An 18638-nucleotide genomic window follows, 5' to 3' on the forward strand; every position below is an offset into this window, starting at 1 on the left:
GTACAGGCCTCGGTGTAAGGCTCATTCCTTCGACGATAAACACGATTCCGACCAGCACCCCTGGTGAGACAAAACCGCGACTCGTCAGTGAAGAGCACTTTTTGCCAGTCCTGTCTGGTTCGGCGACGGGTAGGTTTGTGCCCATAGGCGACGTTGTTGCCTGTGATGTCCGGTGAGGACCTGCCTTACTACAGGCCTACAAGCCCTCAGTCCAGACTCTCTCAGCCTATTGCGGACAGTGTGAGCACTGATGGAGGGATTGTGCGTTCCTGGGCTAACTCGGGCAGTTGTTGCCATCCTGTCCCGCAGGTGTGATGTTCAGATGTACCGATCCTGTGCAGGTGTTGTTAAACGTGGTCTGCCACTGCGAGGATGATCAGCTGTCCGTCCTGTCTCCCTGTAGTGCTGTCTTAGGCGTCTCACAGTACGGACATTGCAATTTATTGCCCTGGCCACATCTTCATGCCTCCTTGCAGCATGCCTAAGGCACGTTCACGCAGATGAGCAGGGACCCTGGGCATCTTTCTTTTGGTGTTTTTAAGAGTCAGTAGAAAAGCCTCTTTAGTGTCCTAAGTTTTCATAACTGTGACCTTAATTGCCTACTGTCTGTAAGCTGTTAGTGTCTTAATGACCCTTCCACAGGTGCGTGTTCATTAATTGTTTATGGTTCATTGAACAAGCATGGGAAACAGTGTTTAAACCATTTACATTGAAGATATGAAGTCATTTGGATTTTTACAAATTCTTTGAAAGACAGGGTCCTGAAAGTTTCTTTTTTTGTTGAGTTTAAGTAATTTCAGTCGTTAAGATATTTGGGCTTGCTTAGCTGCAAGTTCTATTATGTAAACTCAGAGCAATTTCATTTTTACATATTGTCCAACAAGTGTTAAGGCCTTGATTGTTTTAATTTAAACCTTTAAATTATTCAAATATCTAATATAAATCTTAACTTTTTTGTTTGCTTATATAGCACTCACTGTGTCGGGGCTAATTTTGCATTTCAGCATGTTTTTCAAGATTCAGAACCTAAAACAATATTTATCAAGCAAATGGTATTAGGTCTAGCACAGCAAATATTTTAATAGTTTAAGCATGTGTTGCAGAACAGTGATTCAAGTATTGACAAATGTATCTTAAGGGGGTTAGCCATTAGTGACCGGTGACAAGCTACTGACTGAGTTGACAATAGCTACTTGAAACAGACATATTTTTGCCTCCAAGTTCAATAAAAAAAAAACATTTGTAAAATATGAAAAGTTATTCATTTGAAAATCCCCAATTAAAAACAAATGTTCTATTAGATCTTTCAGCACTCTGACGGAGTTTGTTTTACAGATTTGAAAAATTGCATATTTTCTACTTTATTCAAGTGGTATACACAGTAGCAATATAGTTTCTCCTAAATTGCTTTATGACTCTAAAACCTCATTAAAATGAACATATTTGAACCATAGAATAAGTTATCTAAAGCCACAATTTTTTGGGCATATCAGATTTAAATCTGTTTATCCTGAAGTCTGAACAGCCAAAAGCCACATGGAATCAGATATTTCAAGCCACATTTCAATAATTTAAAGGTGGTTGAAGTCATAAATCTGATTCCTGGGCATGCGGCGGTCAAATCTGATTTATTGCCCTGAAGTGGTTTTTAGATATTTGACATATCTTGTTACTTTCTAGCTACTCTGACTGGTTGACAAGAACATGACGTGGTAGCTAACTAGCTTGTTAATTGTTTACAAACAAATTAGTGAATGTAGTACAACGCTAAACCGCTGCCTAGCTAGCTAGTTGACTGCTGTGGCTAGCCAAAAAGGACTCGTTTTGAAAGTTGGCTCGTCTTATCCTTTGATGCTTCTACTAAGCTAACATATGTAAATGTTTTAAGATGGTCATACCATCGATCATAAAAATATTTGATAAAATATTGAATTTAGCCTTTACTACTATAGCTCATAGAATTGAGTAACACATTCATAAATGGCAAACTACCTCCATACTTCCATTTCATTTGTATGGGTTACCTTGTCTTGTTGCAATACCTGTAATCAGGAGATGGTATAGCTGACCCTGCTCATTTCTGATTCATTTGGAATTTTTTAGGAGTCATAGTTTTGAGAAAAATATTCCTTAATCAGAGGGCTATTGCAAGAAACGACATATTTTCAACACTTTTGGGGGGAGTTAGACATTTTGATCTTATAGGATTAGGGCATTTCCTGGCACAGAGCCTGACAGGGAAATTAATAATACTGTAAATATTTTTTTTTATAAAAAAAAATGTTTGCCATTATAAAATTCACCTATAAAATAAAGTTTCCCTGCCAGACAAGGATTGTCCCCAACTTTCAAGAATCTTTGAACTAACCTGATGATCTACCAGCTTCTTATTAGAATCAGGTGCGCTTGATTAGGATTGGAGGGAACATTTACCATAAACAGGGTTGGAGAGCCCTGTTTTAGAGAAGTAATTTGGTGATGATGGTATCTGAGGGCCAGGACCCTGGACAGCACACAAGACCGATGTTGCTGCTACCCTTCCTTTCATAATCAGCACCGTGGAGAGTGCTAGCTCACTGGTACCCAGGCAGTTTTGTTCACTGAGCTTGGATGCGTTTACACAGGCAGACAAATTCTGATCTTTTCCCAATTATGGGCAACATAGCAGATATGATTGGTCAAAAGATGCAATGCAATTACTAAACTGTTCATTTAGAATTGATGGGATGGCACCTTATCTAAGGTGAGTCCTGAATACTGCAACTAGCGAATGCATTGAGCTAATAGCCCAGAGTATAGCTAGTTCAACATTTTGGACAGTCCAGTCCAGCTTTATTTGACCACTATACAGCCTATCATATCACATGGCCCAGTCTTGGAATCCCAGTTCTCCTAAGAATCAGTCAAATATGATTTAATATATTTGAATAGATAATGCTTAATCTAATTATCAAATAAAAATGTGTATTTGTATACAAGCTTGTTTTCGACAACTATGAAACATTGTTTGCGTAGGGGTCCTCTGCCAAATTGATCTTGAGTATTATAATTCATAACCATCTTGTCCAAAATAAATGAGACTACAAGTAAACACGTTAAAACTATGGATAAACAAACCTACCCCTACTAATATCATGCATTTCCTGTCTCAATAGCCAAAAATGGGTAGTGCCTTATTTCCAAGAAACTACAGAAAAAGAAAACTTTCATAGAAAAACAGAGGACAGTATTCTTAGTTAATTGTCCAAAACAACTTAAACAATCAACCTGCAAACCTGAAATAAACATATTCCACCATCATATGAAGCATCCATGTTTAGGTTACGATGTAGCAAACAACACACTACTGTATAGAGGACATCTGCCATTTGTATATGGCACACCACCTGGCAAAACAGTCTGGTAGAAGACAATAGAAAAACTTGCAACAAGAGAATAAACATATTTGTAAGAGAGTAGAAGTTTGAACAATGGTAATGCTGCGGTAATACAATCTTCGGCAAAATCATTCGCAAGGAGATTCCTGCAAAAATATTATTCGAAGATGCTCTTAAGTAGTTAACATAATTTATCAGCTGCTTTGACCATGGGATTTCATGACTGAGAGCAAGTTACAGAATGGTTCATTCATGTAGTAGCATGTGCTACATTCCATTTATATACCTGTGTATATGACGCCTTATCTCAGTGATCATTTGATAAGTAAAATAGAATTAACTGGGCCGGAACTGTATGAGAACACGTGTTGAGAGAGGATAGTGAACTTACAATCCGCAAACAAAGATCTAAGCATCACAGGTAGGTGGCAGAATGCAAACATGTAGTTATATTGCAATAAATAAAAAAAATCATTATATGTTTAGAATCTTCCTACATTGCTATGATATCTTTGAGAAAATTAGTCCTGGGTTTTGAATACTTGTGTCACTTTTCTCTCTGTCCTCAGCAGAGTGACCTGAACATATTGTAGTTTGCTGTCCTGCATTATTCTGGGGGTGGCGTGTGTCTCTAAAGCTGTGTGGTGATGGAGTCCTCCTGCTCAGCCCCCCACTCTGAAGAGTCCAGCTCATCACATGGTCCTATCCAGCCCTCATACATGTCCTCACTAGAGCCCAAGAGGACAGCCTGGGAGCTGGAGGCCCTGATGCCGGAAGCACAGTGCAGGGGCGGTAGGGAGAGGCCCGGGGGCGGCAGAGAGAGGCTCGGAGGCTGTAGGAGCAGGCTGTCACTCCCGTTAGCCTGCTGGGGGGAACCCTGGGGTGGGGCCTGGGTAGGGGCTTGGGACTGCGGTAGCTCTTTCAGGTTCACTCCCAGCCGGTCCAGGTGGAACTGGCTGCGTGTAACCTGGGGATTGGGGGCGATATGGACGTCCGGCCAGGTTGTGGGCTGATGAAGTAGGTCATCTGAGATGCTGTAGGTGGGCTGGTGCATGCAGGGAGGAGGGGCCCTGTGCTCTGGGACGTGTCCGTTCATGCGGGAGAAGAGCAGACCCAGCCGCCTGATGGAGTCTCTCTTGGACTTGGAGAAGCGCTGCAGCTGGCCACCACTGCGGCTGAACACAGCAAAGGAAGGGGAGGAGGAGGAGAACCGCAGCCCGTTGCACTTTGGTTTGTTGTCCACTGGCCCCTCCACCCCTGACATGGACTTAAAGAGGGCAGAGACACTGAACCCAGAGTCCTTGCTCTTCCTCTCAGCGGGTGATATGCTGAAGGACACCCCCTTGGCCCCTTGGTCCCTGGACTGACCCTGTCCGGCCCCTCCCTCCCCCTCATTGTTGGCCTCGTCCTGCTGAGTGGCCTCACTGCTGGATGAATAGGTTCTCCGCGGGGGCTTCCTGTTCCCCAGCAGATCCAACACCTCATAGCGGAAACTGGAGATGTCCTGCTTCAGCTCCTACAGATCAGTTAAGAGGGGGATAGAGAGGATGGACAGATCAGTTAAGACGGGGATAGAGAGGATGGACAGATCAGTTAAGAGGGGGATAGAGAGGATGGACAGATCAGTTAAGAGGGGGATAGAGAGGATGGACAGATCAGTTAAGAGGGGGATAGAGAGGATGGACAGACCAGTTAAGAGGGGGATAGAGAGGATGGACAGACCAGTTAAGAGGGGGACAGAGAGGATGGACAGATCAGTTAAGAGGGGGATAGAGAGGATGGACAGAGAGGATGGACAGATCAGTTAAGAGGGGGATAGAGAGGATGGACAGATCAGTTAAGAGGGGGATAGAGAGGATGGACAGATCAGTTAAGAGGGGGATACAGAGGAAGGACAGAGAGGATGGACATACCAGTTAAGAGGGGGATAGAGAGGATGGACAGAGAGGATGGACAGATCAGTTAAGAGGGGGATAGAGAGGATGGACAGATCAGTTAAGAGGGGGATAGAGAGGATGGACAGATCAGTTAAGAGGGGGATAGAGAGGATGGACAGAGAGGATGGACAGATCAGTTAAGAGGGGGATAGAGAGGATGGACAGATCAGTTAAGAGGGGGATAGAGAGGATGGACAGATCAGTTAAGAGGGGGATAGAGAGGATGGACAGAGAGGATGGACAGATCAGTTAAGAGGGGGATAGAGAGGATGGACAGATCAGTTAAGAGGGGGATAGAGAGGATGGACAGACCAGTTAAGAGGGGGATAGAGAGGATGGACAGATCAGTTAAGAGGGGGATACAGAGGAAGGACAGAGAGGATGGACATACCAGTTAAGAGGGGGATAGAGAGGATGGACAGATCAGTTAAGAGGGGGATAGAGAGGATGGACAGACCAGTTAAGAGGGGGATAGAGAGGATGGACAGATCAGTTAAGAGGGGGATAGAGGATGTAGAAATCCACAATGAGGGACAGTTAGATATTGTTCTATGACTATGGTATAGAGGCACATTTTGTGGATTAATGTTTAAATACGAGACTTCTGAGAAACCTACCTTAAAATTCTCCTCAGTCAGTCCCTCGTCTGTCTTAGCACTGCGGATCATGGCTGCTACATGCCTCTTCACCAGGTTCCTGATCACCTCCTGCACATAGAGACAGTCACATAACATACCCTACTACTACATTATATAATGAATGATAGGCATATTTAACAAACAAGCATCTTTTAAGCTTGTAAGCTGTTTTTCTAGACTTGTACCTCCCTAAGGAGGAAATGATCTGAGATGTGGGTAAAGGGGCTCTTCCTTCCTTACATGCACACATTTGCATTTTGGGTTTAACAAGGAAAATCTGTTTAGGCATATTCATGACATATGTATTAGCTTGAGGTGTAAATCTGGATGGGCATAACTTTGCATTCATTTGCATGTTAAGGAGACAAATTACCAATCAAACCGAACTCTTTCTTTTACAGATGGATTATTTTGTGAATAAACTCCATGACATTTATTGTGGAGGAGGATATTTGTGGAGGTGCTTGTATATTTAATCTAACAATCTACACTATGGAAGGGTAAGAAATACGCATAACCCTCAACTCAACACATGCACCAAGGGCTGCCTCAGAGCACCCCTTTCTCTGATAGGCCCTATTGCCCAATCTCATTCATTTGGAGCGGCAGCTGTATTCCTTGATAAAGTACGGTCATTGGACAGCGCAGGCTCCAGTCAAAGCATTTGAGTCTGGCTTAGTCTGCTTGGTATTAGAAGTCCGCAGGGGACAGCAGCACAAGGCCCTGGCTGGGGGAAGCGAAGGAGTGGAGGGCCGCCAAAGGTGGGGCTAATTGCAATTACTGGGGCGAGGACGGACTGATAAGAAAATTAACATACTGTATGTCTGGGATAAAAATCTGACCTGCCGCCAAGCTCAACAGCACCATGACGATGATACATCCAGTAAACCAAGGACACCTGTCCCCCCTGCTGCACGGTCAACAGTGTAATATATTCTGTCCCCCCTGCTGCACGGTCAACAGTGTAATATATTCTGTCCCCCCTGCTGCACGGTCAACAGTGTAATATATTCTGTCCCCCCTGCTGCACGGTCAACAGTGTAATATATTCTGTCCCCCCTGCTGCACGGTCAACAGTGTAATATATTCTGTCCCCCCTCCCTGCTGCATGGTCAACAGTGTAATATATTCTGCCCCCCCTGCTGCACGGTCAACAGTGTAATATATTCTGTCCCCCATGCTGCACGGTCAACAGTGTAATATATTCTGTCCCCCCTCCCTGCTGCATGGTCAACAGTGTAATATATTCTGTCCCCCCTCCCTGCTGCACGGTCAACAGTGTAATATATTCTGTCCCCCCTGCTGCACGGTCAACAGTGTAATATATTCTGTCCCCCCTGCTGCATGGTCAACAGTGTAATATATTCTGTCCCCCCTCCCTGCTGCATGGTCAACGGTGTAATATATTCTGTCCCCCCTCCCTGCGGCATGGTCAACAGTGTAATATATTCTGCCCCCCCTGCTGCACGGTCAACAGTGTAATATATTCTGTGCCCCCTGCTACATGGTCAACAGTGTAATATATTCTATCCCCCCCTGCTGCATGGTCAACAGTGTAATATATTCTGTCCCCTCTCACTCCTGCATGGTCAACAGTGTAATATATTCTGTCCCCCCTCCCTGCTGCATGGTCAACAGTGTAATATATTCTCCCCCCCCCCCCCTGCTGCACATAAACAGTGTAATATATTCTTTCCCCCCTGCTGCATGGTCAACAGTGTAATATATCCCCCCCCCCCCCTGCTGCATGGTCAACAGTGTAATATATTCTTCCCCCCCTCCCCTGCTGCATGGTCAACAGTGTAATATATTCTGTCTCCCCCTGCTACACAGTCAACAGTGTAATATATTTTTCCCCCCCCCTGCTTCACAGTCAACAGTGTAATATATCCCCCCCCCCCCTGCTGCACAGTCAACAGTGTAATATATTCTGTCCCCCCTCCCTGCTACATGGTCAGCAGTGTAATATATTCTGCCCCCCCCCCCCCTGCTGCATGGTCAACAGTGTAATATATTCTTTCCCCCCTCCCTGCTACATGGTCAACAGTGTAATATATTCTTTCCCCCCCCTGCTTCACGGTCAACAGTGTAATATATTCTATCCCCCCCTGCTGCATGGTCAACAGTGTAATATATTCTGCCCCCCCCCCCCTGCTGCATGGTCAACAGTTTAATATATTCTGCCCCCCCTCCCTGCTGCATGGTCAACAGTGTAATATTTTCTGCCCCCCCCCCCCCTGCTGCACAGTCAACAGTGTAATATATTCTGTCCCCCCCTGCTGCATGGTCAACAGTGTAATATATTCTGTCCCCCTCCCTGCTGCACAGTCAACAGTGTAATATATTCTGCCCCCCCCTGCTGCATGGTCAACAGTGTAATATATTCTGTCCCCCCCCCCTCGCTGCTACATGGTCAACAGTGTAATATATTCTGTCCCCCCCCCCTCCCTGCTACATGGTCAACAGTGTAATATATTCTGTCCCCCCCCCCTCGCTGCATGGTCAACAGTGTAATATATTCTGTCCCCCCCTGCTGCATGGTCAACAGTGTAATATATTCTGTCCCCCTCCCTGCTGCACAGTCAACAGTGTAATATATTCTGCCCCCCCCTGCTGCATGGTCAACAGTGTAATATATTCTGTCCCCCCCTGCTGCATGGTCAACAGTGTAATATATTCTGTACCCCTCCCTGCTGCACAGTCAACAGTGTAATATATTCTGCCCCCCCTGCTACATGTTCAACAGTGTAATAGATTCTGTCTCCAACTCTGCTACATGTTCAACAGTGTAATAGATTCTGTGTCCCACTCTGCTACATGTTCAACAGTGTAATAGATTCTGTGTCCCACTCTGCTACATGTTCAACAGTGTAATAGATTCTGTGTCCCACTCTGCTACATGTTCAACAGTGTAATAGATTCTGTGTCCCACTCTGCTACATGGTCAACAGTGTAATAGATTCTGTGTCCCACTCTGCTGCATGGTCAACAGTGTAATAGATTCTGTCTCCCACTCTGCTACATGTTCAACAGTGTAATAGATTCTGTGTCCCACTCTGCTACATGTTCAACAGTGTAATAGATTCTGTGTCCCACTCTGCTACATGTTCAACAGTGTAATAGATTCTGTCTCCAACTCTGATACATGTTCAACAGTGTAATAGATTCTGTCTCCAACTCTGATACATGTTCAACAGTGTAATAGATTCTGTGTCCCACTCTGCTACATGTTCAACAGTGTAATAGATTCTGTGTCCCACTCTGCTACATGGTCAACAGTGTAATATATTCTGTCTCCAACTCTGCTACATGTTCAACAGTGTAATAGATTCTGTCTCCCACTCTGCTACATGTTCAACAGTGTAATAGATTCTGTGTCCCACTCTGCTACATGTTCAACAGTGTAATAGATTCTGTGTCCCACTCTGCTACATGTTCAACAGTGTAATAGATTCTGTGTCCCACTCTGCTACATGTTCAACAGTGTAATAGATTCTGTGTCCCACTCTGCTACATGTTCAACAGTGTAATAGATTCTGTCTCCAACTCTGCTACATGTTCAACAGTGTAATAGATTCTGTCTCCAACTCTGCTACATGTTCAACAGTGTAATAGATTCTGTGTCCAACTCTGCTACATGTTCAACAGTGTAATAGATTCTGTGTCCCACTCTGCTACATGTTCAACAGTGTAATAGATTCTGTCTCCAACTCTGCTACATGTTCAACAGTGTAATAGATTCTGTGTCCAACTCTGCTACATGTTCAACAGTGTAATAGATTCTGTGTCCCACTCTGCTACATGTTCAACAGTGTAATAGATTCTGTCTCCCACTCTGCTACATGTTCAACAGTGTAATAGATTCTGTGTCCCACTCTGCTACATGTTCAACAGTGTAATAGATTCTGTGTCCAACTCTGCTACATGTTCAACAGTGTAATAGATTCTGTGTCCAACTCTGCTACATGTTCAACAGTGTAATAGATTCTGTCTCCAACTCTGCTACATGTTCAACAGTGTAATAGATTCTGTGTCCCACTCTGCTACATGTTCAACAGTGTAATAGATTCTGTCTCCAACTCTGCTACATGTTCAACAGTGTAATAGATTCTGTCTCCAACTCTGCTACATGTTCAACAGTGTAATAGATTCTGTGTCCCACTCTGCTACATGTTCAACAGTGTAATAGATTCTGTCTCCAACTCTGCTACATGTTCAACAGTGTAATAGATTCTGTGTCCCACTCTGCTACATGTTCAACAGTGTAATAGATTCTGTCTCCAACTCTGCTACATGTTCAACAGTGTAATAGATTCTGTGTCCCACTCTGCTACATGTTCAACAGTGTAATAGATTCTGTCTCCAACTCTGCTACATGTTCAACAGTGTAATAGATTCTGTCTCCAACTCTGCTACATGTTCAACAGTGTAATAGATTCTGTGTCCCACTCTGCTACATGTTCAACAGTGTAATAGATTCTGTGTCCCACTCTGCTACATGTTCAACAGTGTAATAGATTCTGTGTCCCACTCTGCTACATGTTCAACAGTGTAATAGATTCTGTGTCCAACTCTGCTACATGTTCAACAGTGTAATAGATTCTGTGTCCCACTCTGCTACATGTTCAACAGTGTAATAGATTCTGTGTCCAACTCTGCTACATGTTCAACAGTGTAATATATTCTGTCCCCCCTCCCTGCTACATGTTCAACAGTGTAATAGATTCTGTCTCCAACTCTGCTACATGTTCAACAGTGTAATAGATTCTGTGTCCCACTCTGCTACATGTTCAACAGTGTAATAGATTCTGTGTCCCACTCTGCTACATGTTCAACAGTGTAATAGATTCTGTGTCCCACTCTGCTACATGTTCAACAGTGTAATAGATTCTGTGTCCAACTCTGCTACATGTTCAACAGTGTAATAGATTCTGTGTCCCACTCTGCTACATGTTCAACAGTGTAATAGATTCTGTCCCCCCCCCCCCGCTGCACAGTCAACAGTGTAATAGATTCTGCCCCCCCCCCCCCCTGCTGCATGGTCAACAGTGTAATATATTCTGCCCCCCCCTGCTGCATGGTCAACAGTGTAATATATTCTGCCCCCCTCCCCCTGCTACTAGGTCAACAGTGTAATATTTTCTGTCCCCCCCGCTGCTGCATGGTCAACAGTGTAATATATTCTGTCCCCCCCCCGCTGCTGCATGGTCAACAGTGTAATATATTCTGTCCCCCCTCCCTGCTGCACAGTCAACAGTGTAATATATTCTGTCCCCCCCGCTGCTGCATGGTCAACAGTGTAATATATTCTGTCCCCCCTCCCTGCTGCATGGTCAACAGTGTAATATATTCTGTCTCTAACTCTGCTACATGTTCAACAGTGTAATAGATTCTGTGTCCCACTCTGCTACATGTTCAACAGTGTAATAGATTCTGTGTCCCACTCTGCTACATGTTCAACAGTGTAATAGATTCTGTGTCCCACTCTGCTACATGGTCAACAGTGTAATAGATTCTGTGTCCCACTCTGCTACATGTTCAACAGTGTAATAGATTCTGTGTCCCACTCTGCTACATGTTCAACAGTGTAATAGATTCTGTGTCCCACTCTGCTACATGTTCAACAGTGTAATAGATTCTGTGTCCCACTCTGCTACATGTTCAACAGTGTAATAGATTCTGTGTCCCACTCTGCTACATGTTCAACAGTGTAATAGATTCTGTGTCCCACTCTGCTACATGTTCAACAGTGTAATAGATTCTGTGTCCCACTCTGCTACATGGTCAACAGTGTAATAGATTCTGTGTCCCACTCTGCTACATGTTCAACAGTGTAATAGATTCTGTGTCCCACTCTGCTACATGTTCAACAGTGTAATAGATTCTGTCTCCAACTCTGCTACATGTTCAACAGTGTAATAGATTCTGTGTCCCACTCTGCTACATGTTCAACAGTGTAATATATTCTGTGTCCCACTCTGCTACATGTTCAACAGTGTAATAGATTCTGTGTCCCACTCTGCTACATGTTCAACAGTGTAATAGATTCTGTGTCCCACTCTGCTACATGTTCAACAGTGTAATAGATTCTGTGTCCCACTCTGCTACATGTTCAACAGTGTAATAGATTCTGTGTCCCACTCTGCTACATGTTCAACAGTGTAATAGATTCTGTGTCCCACTCTGCTACATGTTCAACAGTGTAATAGATTCTGTCTCCAACTCTGCTACATGTTCAACAGTGTAATAGATTCTGTGTCCCACTCTGCTACATGTTCAACAGTGTAATAGATTCTGTGTCCAACTCTGCTACATGTTCAACAGTGTAATAGATTCTGTCCCACTCTGCTACATGTTCAACAGTGTAATAGATTCTGTCTCCAACTCTGCTACATGTTCAACAGTGTAATATATTCTGTGTCCCACTCTGCTACATGTTCAACAGTGTAATATATTCTGTGTCCCACTCTGCTACATGTTCAACAGTGTAATAGATTCTGTGTCCCACTCTGCTACATGTTCAACAGTGTAATAGATTCTGTGTCCAACTCTGCTACATGTTCAACAGTGTAATAGATTCTGTCCCACTCTGCTACATGTTCAACAGTGTAATAGATTCTGTCTCCAACTCTGCTACATGTTCAACAGTGTAATAGATTCTGTGTCCCACTCTGCTACATGTTCAACAGTGTAATATATTCTGTGTCCCACTCTGCTACATGTTCAACAGTGTAATATATTCTGTGTCCCACTCTGCTACATGTTCAACAGTGTAATAGATTCTGTGTCCCACTCTGCTACATGTTCAACAGTGTAATAGATTCTGTGTCCCACTCTGCTACATGTTCAACAGTGTAATATATTCTGTGTCCCACTCTGCTACATGTTCAACAGTGTAATATATTCTGTGTCCCACTCTGCTACATGTTCAACAGTGTAATAGATTCTGTGTCCCACTCTGCTACATGTTCAACAGTGTAATATATTCTGTGTCCCACTCTGCTACATGTTCAACAGTGTAATATATTCTGTGTCCCACTCTGCTACATGTTCAACAGTGTAATAGATTCTGTGTCCCACTCTGCTACATGTTCAACAGTGTAATATATTCTGTCTCCAACTCTCCTACATGTTCAACAGTGTAATATATTCTGTGTCCCACTCTGCTACATGTTCAACAGTGTAATAGATTCTGTGTCCCACTCTGCTACATGTTCAACAGTGTAATATATTCTGTGTCCCACTCTGCTACATGTTCAACAGTGTAATAGATTCTGTCTCCAACTCTGCTACATGTTCAACAGTGTAATAGATTCTGTGTCCCACTCTGCTACATGTTCAACAGTGTAATAGATTCTGTCTCCAACTCTGATACACGGTCAACAGTGTAATATATTCTGTGTCCCACTCTGCTACATGTTCAACAGTGTAATAGATTCTGTCTCCAACTCTGCTACACGGTCAACAGTGTAATATATTCTGTGTCCCACTCTGCTACATGTTCAACAGTGTAATAGATTCTGTGTCCCACTCTGCTACATGTTCAACAGTGTAATAGATTCTGTGTCCCACTCTGCTACATGTTCAACAGTGTAATATATTCTGTGTCCCACTCTGCTACATGTTCAACAGTGTAATAGATTCTGTGTCCCACTCTGCTACATGTTCAACAGTGTAATAGATTCTGTCTCCAACTCTGCTACACGGTCAACAGTGTAATATATTCTGTGTCCCACTCTGCTACATGTTCAACAGTGTAATAGATTCTGTGTCCCACTCTGCTACATGTTCAACAGTGTAATAGATTCTGTGTCCCACTCTGCTACATGTTCAACAGTGTAATAGATTCTGTGTCCCACTCTGCTACATGTTCAACAGTGTAATAGATTCTGTCTCCCACTCTGCTACATGTTCAACAGTGTAATAGATTCTGTGTCCCACTCTGCTACATGTTCAACAGTGTAATATATTCTGTCTCCAACTCTGCTACATGTTCAACAGTGTAATAGATTCTGTGTCCCACTCTGCTACATGTTCAACAGTGTAATAGGTTCTGTCTCCAACTCTGCTACATGTTCAACAGTGTAATAGATTCTGTGTCCCACTCTGCTACATGTTCAACAGTGTAATAGATTCTGTGTCCAACTCTGCTACATGTTCAACAGTGTAATAGATTCTGTGTCCCACTCTGCTACATGTTCAACAGTGTAATAGATTCTGTGTCCAACTCTGCTACATGTTCAACAGTGTAATATATTCTGTGTCCCACTCTGCTACATGTTCAACAGTGTAATAGATTCTGTGTCCAACTCTGCTACATGTTCAACAGTGTAATATATTCTGTGTCCCACTCTGCTACATGTTCAACAGTGTAATATATTCTGTGTCCCACTCTGCTACATGTTCAACAGTGTAATAGATTCTGTGTCCCACTCTGCTACATGTTCAACAGTGTAATAGATTCTGTCTCCCACTCTGCTACATGTTCAACAGTGTAATAGATTCTGTGTCCCACTCTGCTACATGTTCAACAGTGTAATAGATTCTGTGTCCAACTCTGCTACATGTTCAACAGTGTAATAGATTCTGTGTCCCACTCTGCTACATGTTCAACAGTGTAATAGATTCTGTCTCCCACTCTGCTACATGTTCAACAGTGTAATAGATTCTGTCTCCAACTCTGCTACATGTTCAACAGTGTAATAGATTCTGTGTCCCACTCCGCTACATGTTCAACAGTGTAATAGATTCTGTGTCCCACTCTGCTACATGTTCAACAGTGTAATAGATTCTGTGTCCCACTCTGCTACATGTTCAACAGTGTAATAGATTCTGTGTCCCACTCTGCTACATGTTCAACAGTGTAATAGATTCTGTGTCCCACTCTGCTACATGTTCAACAGTGTAATATATTCTGTGTCCCACTCTGCTACATGTTCAACAGTGTAATATATTCTGTGTCCCACTCTGCTACATGTTCAACAGTGTAATAGATTCTGTGTCCCACTCTGCTACATGTTCAACAGTGTAATAGATTCTGTGTCCCACTCTGCTACATGTTCAACAGTGTAATAGATTCTGTCTCCAACTCTGATACATGTTCAACAGTGTAATAGATTCTGTGTCCCACTCTGCTACATGGTCAACAGTGTAATATATTCTGTGTCCCACTCTGCTACACGTTCAACAGTGTAATAGATTCTGTGTCCCACTCTGCTACATGTTCAACAGTGTAATAGATTCTGTGTCCCACTCTGCTACATGTTCAACAGTGTAATAGATTCTGTGTCCCACTCTGCTACATGGTCAACAGTGTAATAGATTCTGTGTCCCACTCTGCTACATGTTCAACAGTGTAATAGATTCTGTGTCCCACTCTGCTACATGTTCAACAGTGTAATAGATTCTGTGTCCCACTCTGCTACATGTTCAACAGTGTAATAGATTCTGTGTCCCACTCTGCTACATGTTCAACAGTGTAATAGATTCTGTGTCCAACTCTGCTACATGTTCAACAGTGTAATAGATTCTGTGTCCCACTCTGCTACATGGTCAACAGTGTAATAGATTCTGTGTCCCACTCTGCTACATGTTCAACAGTGTAATATATTCTGTCTCCAACTCTGCTACATGTTCAACAGTGTAATAGATTCTGTCTCCAACTCTGATACATGTTCAACAGTGTAATAGATTCTGTGTCCCACTCTGCTACATGTTCAACAGTGTAATAGATTCTGTGTCCAACTCTGCTACATGTTCAACAGTGTAATAGATTCTGTGTCCAACTCTGCTACATGTTCAACAGTGTAATAGATTCTGTCTCCAACTCTGCTACATGTTCAACAGTGTAATAGATTCTGTGTCCCACTCTGCTACATGGTCAACAGTGTAATATATTCTGTCTCCAACTCTGCTACATGTTCAACAGTGTAATAGATTCTGTCTCCAACTCTGCTACATGTTCAACAGTGTAATAGATTCTGTGTCCCACTCTGCTACATGTTCAACAGTGTAATAGATTCTGTGTCCCACTCTGCTACATGGTCAACAGTGTAATATATTCTGTCTCCAACTCTGCTACATGTTCAACAGTGTAATATATTCTGTGTCCCACTCTGCTACATGTTCAACAGTGTAATAGATTCTGTGTCCCACTCTGCTACATGTTCAACAGTGTAATAGATTCTGTGTCCCACTCTGCTACATGGTCAACAGTGTAATATATTCTGTGTCCCACTCTGCTACATGTTCAACAGTGTAATAGATTCTGTCTCCAACTCTGCTACATGTTCAACAGTGTAATAGATTCTGTCTCCAACTCTGCTACATGTTCAACAGTGTAATAGATTCTGTGTCCCACTCTGCTACATGTTCAACAGTGTAATAGATTCTGTGTCCCACTCTGCTACATGGTCAACAGTGTAATATATTCTGTCTCCAACTCTGCTACATGTTCAACAGTGTAATATATTCTGTGTCCCACTCTGCTACATGTTCAACAGTGTAATAGATTCTGTGTCCCACTCTGCTACATGTTCAACAGTGTAATAGATTCTGTGTCCCACTCTGCTACATGTTCAACAGTGTAATAGATTCTGTGTCCCACTCTGCTACATGTTCAACAGTGTAATAGATTCTGTCTCCAACTCTGCTACATGTTCAACAGTGTAATAGATTCTGTCTCCAACTCTGCTACATGTTCAACAGTGTAATAGATTCTGTCTCCCACTCTGCTACATGTTCAACAGTGTAATAGATTCTGTGTCCAACTCTGCTACATGTTCAACAGTGTAATAGATTCTGTCTCCAACTCTGCTACATGTTCAACAGTGTAATAGATTCTGTCTCCCACTCTGCTACACGGTCAACAGTGTAATAGATTCTGTGTCCCACTCTGCTACATGTTCAACAGTGTAATAGATTCTGTGTCCCACTCTGCTACATGTTCAACAGTGTAATAGATTCTGTGTCCCACTCTGCTACATGTTCAACAGTGTAATAGATTCTGTGTCCCACTCTGCTACATGTTCAACAGTGTAATATATTCTGTCTCCCTCTGCTACATGTTCAACAGTGTAATAGATTCTGTGTCCCACTCTGCTACATGTTCAACAGTGTAATAGATTCTGTGTCCAACTCTGCTACATGTTCAACAGTGTAATAGATTCTGTCTCCAACTCTGCTACATGTTCAACAGTGTAATAGATTCTGTCTCCAACTCTGCTACATGTTCAACAGTGTAATATATTCTGTCTCCCTCTGCTACATGTTCAACAGTGTAATAGATTCTGTGTCCCACTCTGCTACATGTTCAACAGTGTAATAGATTCTGTGTCCCACTCTGCTACATGTTCAACAGTGTAATAGATTCTGTCTCCCACTCTGCTACATGTTCAACAGTGTAATAGATTCTGTCTCCCACTCTGCTACATGTTCAACAGTGTAATAGATTCTGTCTCCCACTCTGCTACATGTTCAACAGTGTAATAGATTCTGTGTCCCACTCTGCTACATGTTCAACAGTGTAATATATTCTGTCTCCCTCTGCTACATGTTCAACAGTGTAATAGATTCTGTGTCCCACTCTGCTACATGGTCAACAGTGTAATAGATTCTGTGTCCCACTCTGCTACATGTTCAACAGTGTAATAGATTCTGTGTCCCACTCTGCTACATGTTCAACAGTGTAATAGATTCTGTGTCCCACTCTGCTACATGTTCAACAGTGTAATAGATTCTGTCTCCCTCTGCTACATGTTCAACAGTGTAATAGATTCTGTGTCCCACTCTGCTACATGTTCAACAGTGTAATAGATTCTGTGTCCCACTCTGCTACATGTTCAACAGTGTAATAGATTCTGTGTCCCACTCTGCTACATGTTCAACAGTGTAATAGATTCTGTGTCCCACTCTGCTACATGTTCAACAGTGTAATAGATTCTGTCTCCCTCTGCTACATGTTCAACAGTGTAATAGATTCTGTGTCCCACTCTGCTACATGTTCAACAGTGTAATATATTCTGTCCCCCCCCCGCTGCACAGTCAACAGTGTAATAGATTCTGCCCCCCCCCCCCCTGCTGCATGGTCAACAGTGTAATATATTCTGCCCCCCCCTGCTGCATGGTCAACAGTGTAATATATTCTGCCCCCCTCCCCCTGCTACTAGGTCAACAGTGTAATATATTCTGTCCCCCCCGCTGCTGCATGGTCAACAGTGTAATATATTCTGTCCCCCCCCCGCTGCTGCATGGTCAACAGTGTAATATATTCTGTCCCCCCTCCCTGCTGCACAGTCAACAGTGTAATATATTCTGTCCCCCCCGCTGCTGCATGGTCAACAGTGTAATATATTCTGCCCCCCCCCCCCTGCTGCATGGTCAACAGTTTAATATATTCTGCCCCCCCTCCCTGCTGCATGGTCAACAGTGTAATATTTTCTGCCCCCCCCCCTGCTGCACAGTCAACAGTGTAATATATTCTGTCCCCCCCTGCTACATGGTCAACAGTGTAATATATTCTGTCCCCCCTCCCTGCTGCACAGTCAACAGTGTAATATATTCTGTCCCCTCTCCCTTCTGCATGGTCAACAGTGTAATATATTCTGTCCCCCCCTGCTGCATGGTCAACAGTGTAATATATTCTGTCCCCCTCCCTGCTGCACAGTCAACAGTGTAATATATTCTGC

The 18638-nt window shown here is 43.2% G+C and overlaps 1 pseudogene; it reads right to left on the reverse strand.

Annotated features, from left to right (window-relative positions):
• Window positions 1–1055: 1055 nt before the first annotated feature.
• LOC129863163 (short transient receptor potential channel 5-like) overlaps window positions 1056–18638 on the reverse strand; it is a 55847-nt pseudogene continuing 38264 nt past the window's right edge.

Source organism: Salvelinus fontinalis, chromosome 10 (genome assembly GCF_029448725.1).
Source record: "Salvelinus fontinalis isolate EN_2023a chromosome 10, ASM2944872v1, whole genome shotgun sequence".
NCBI lineage: Eukaryota > Metazoa > Chordata > Actinopteri > Salmoniformes > Salmonidae > Salvelinus > Salvelinus fontinalis.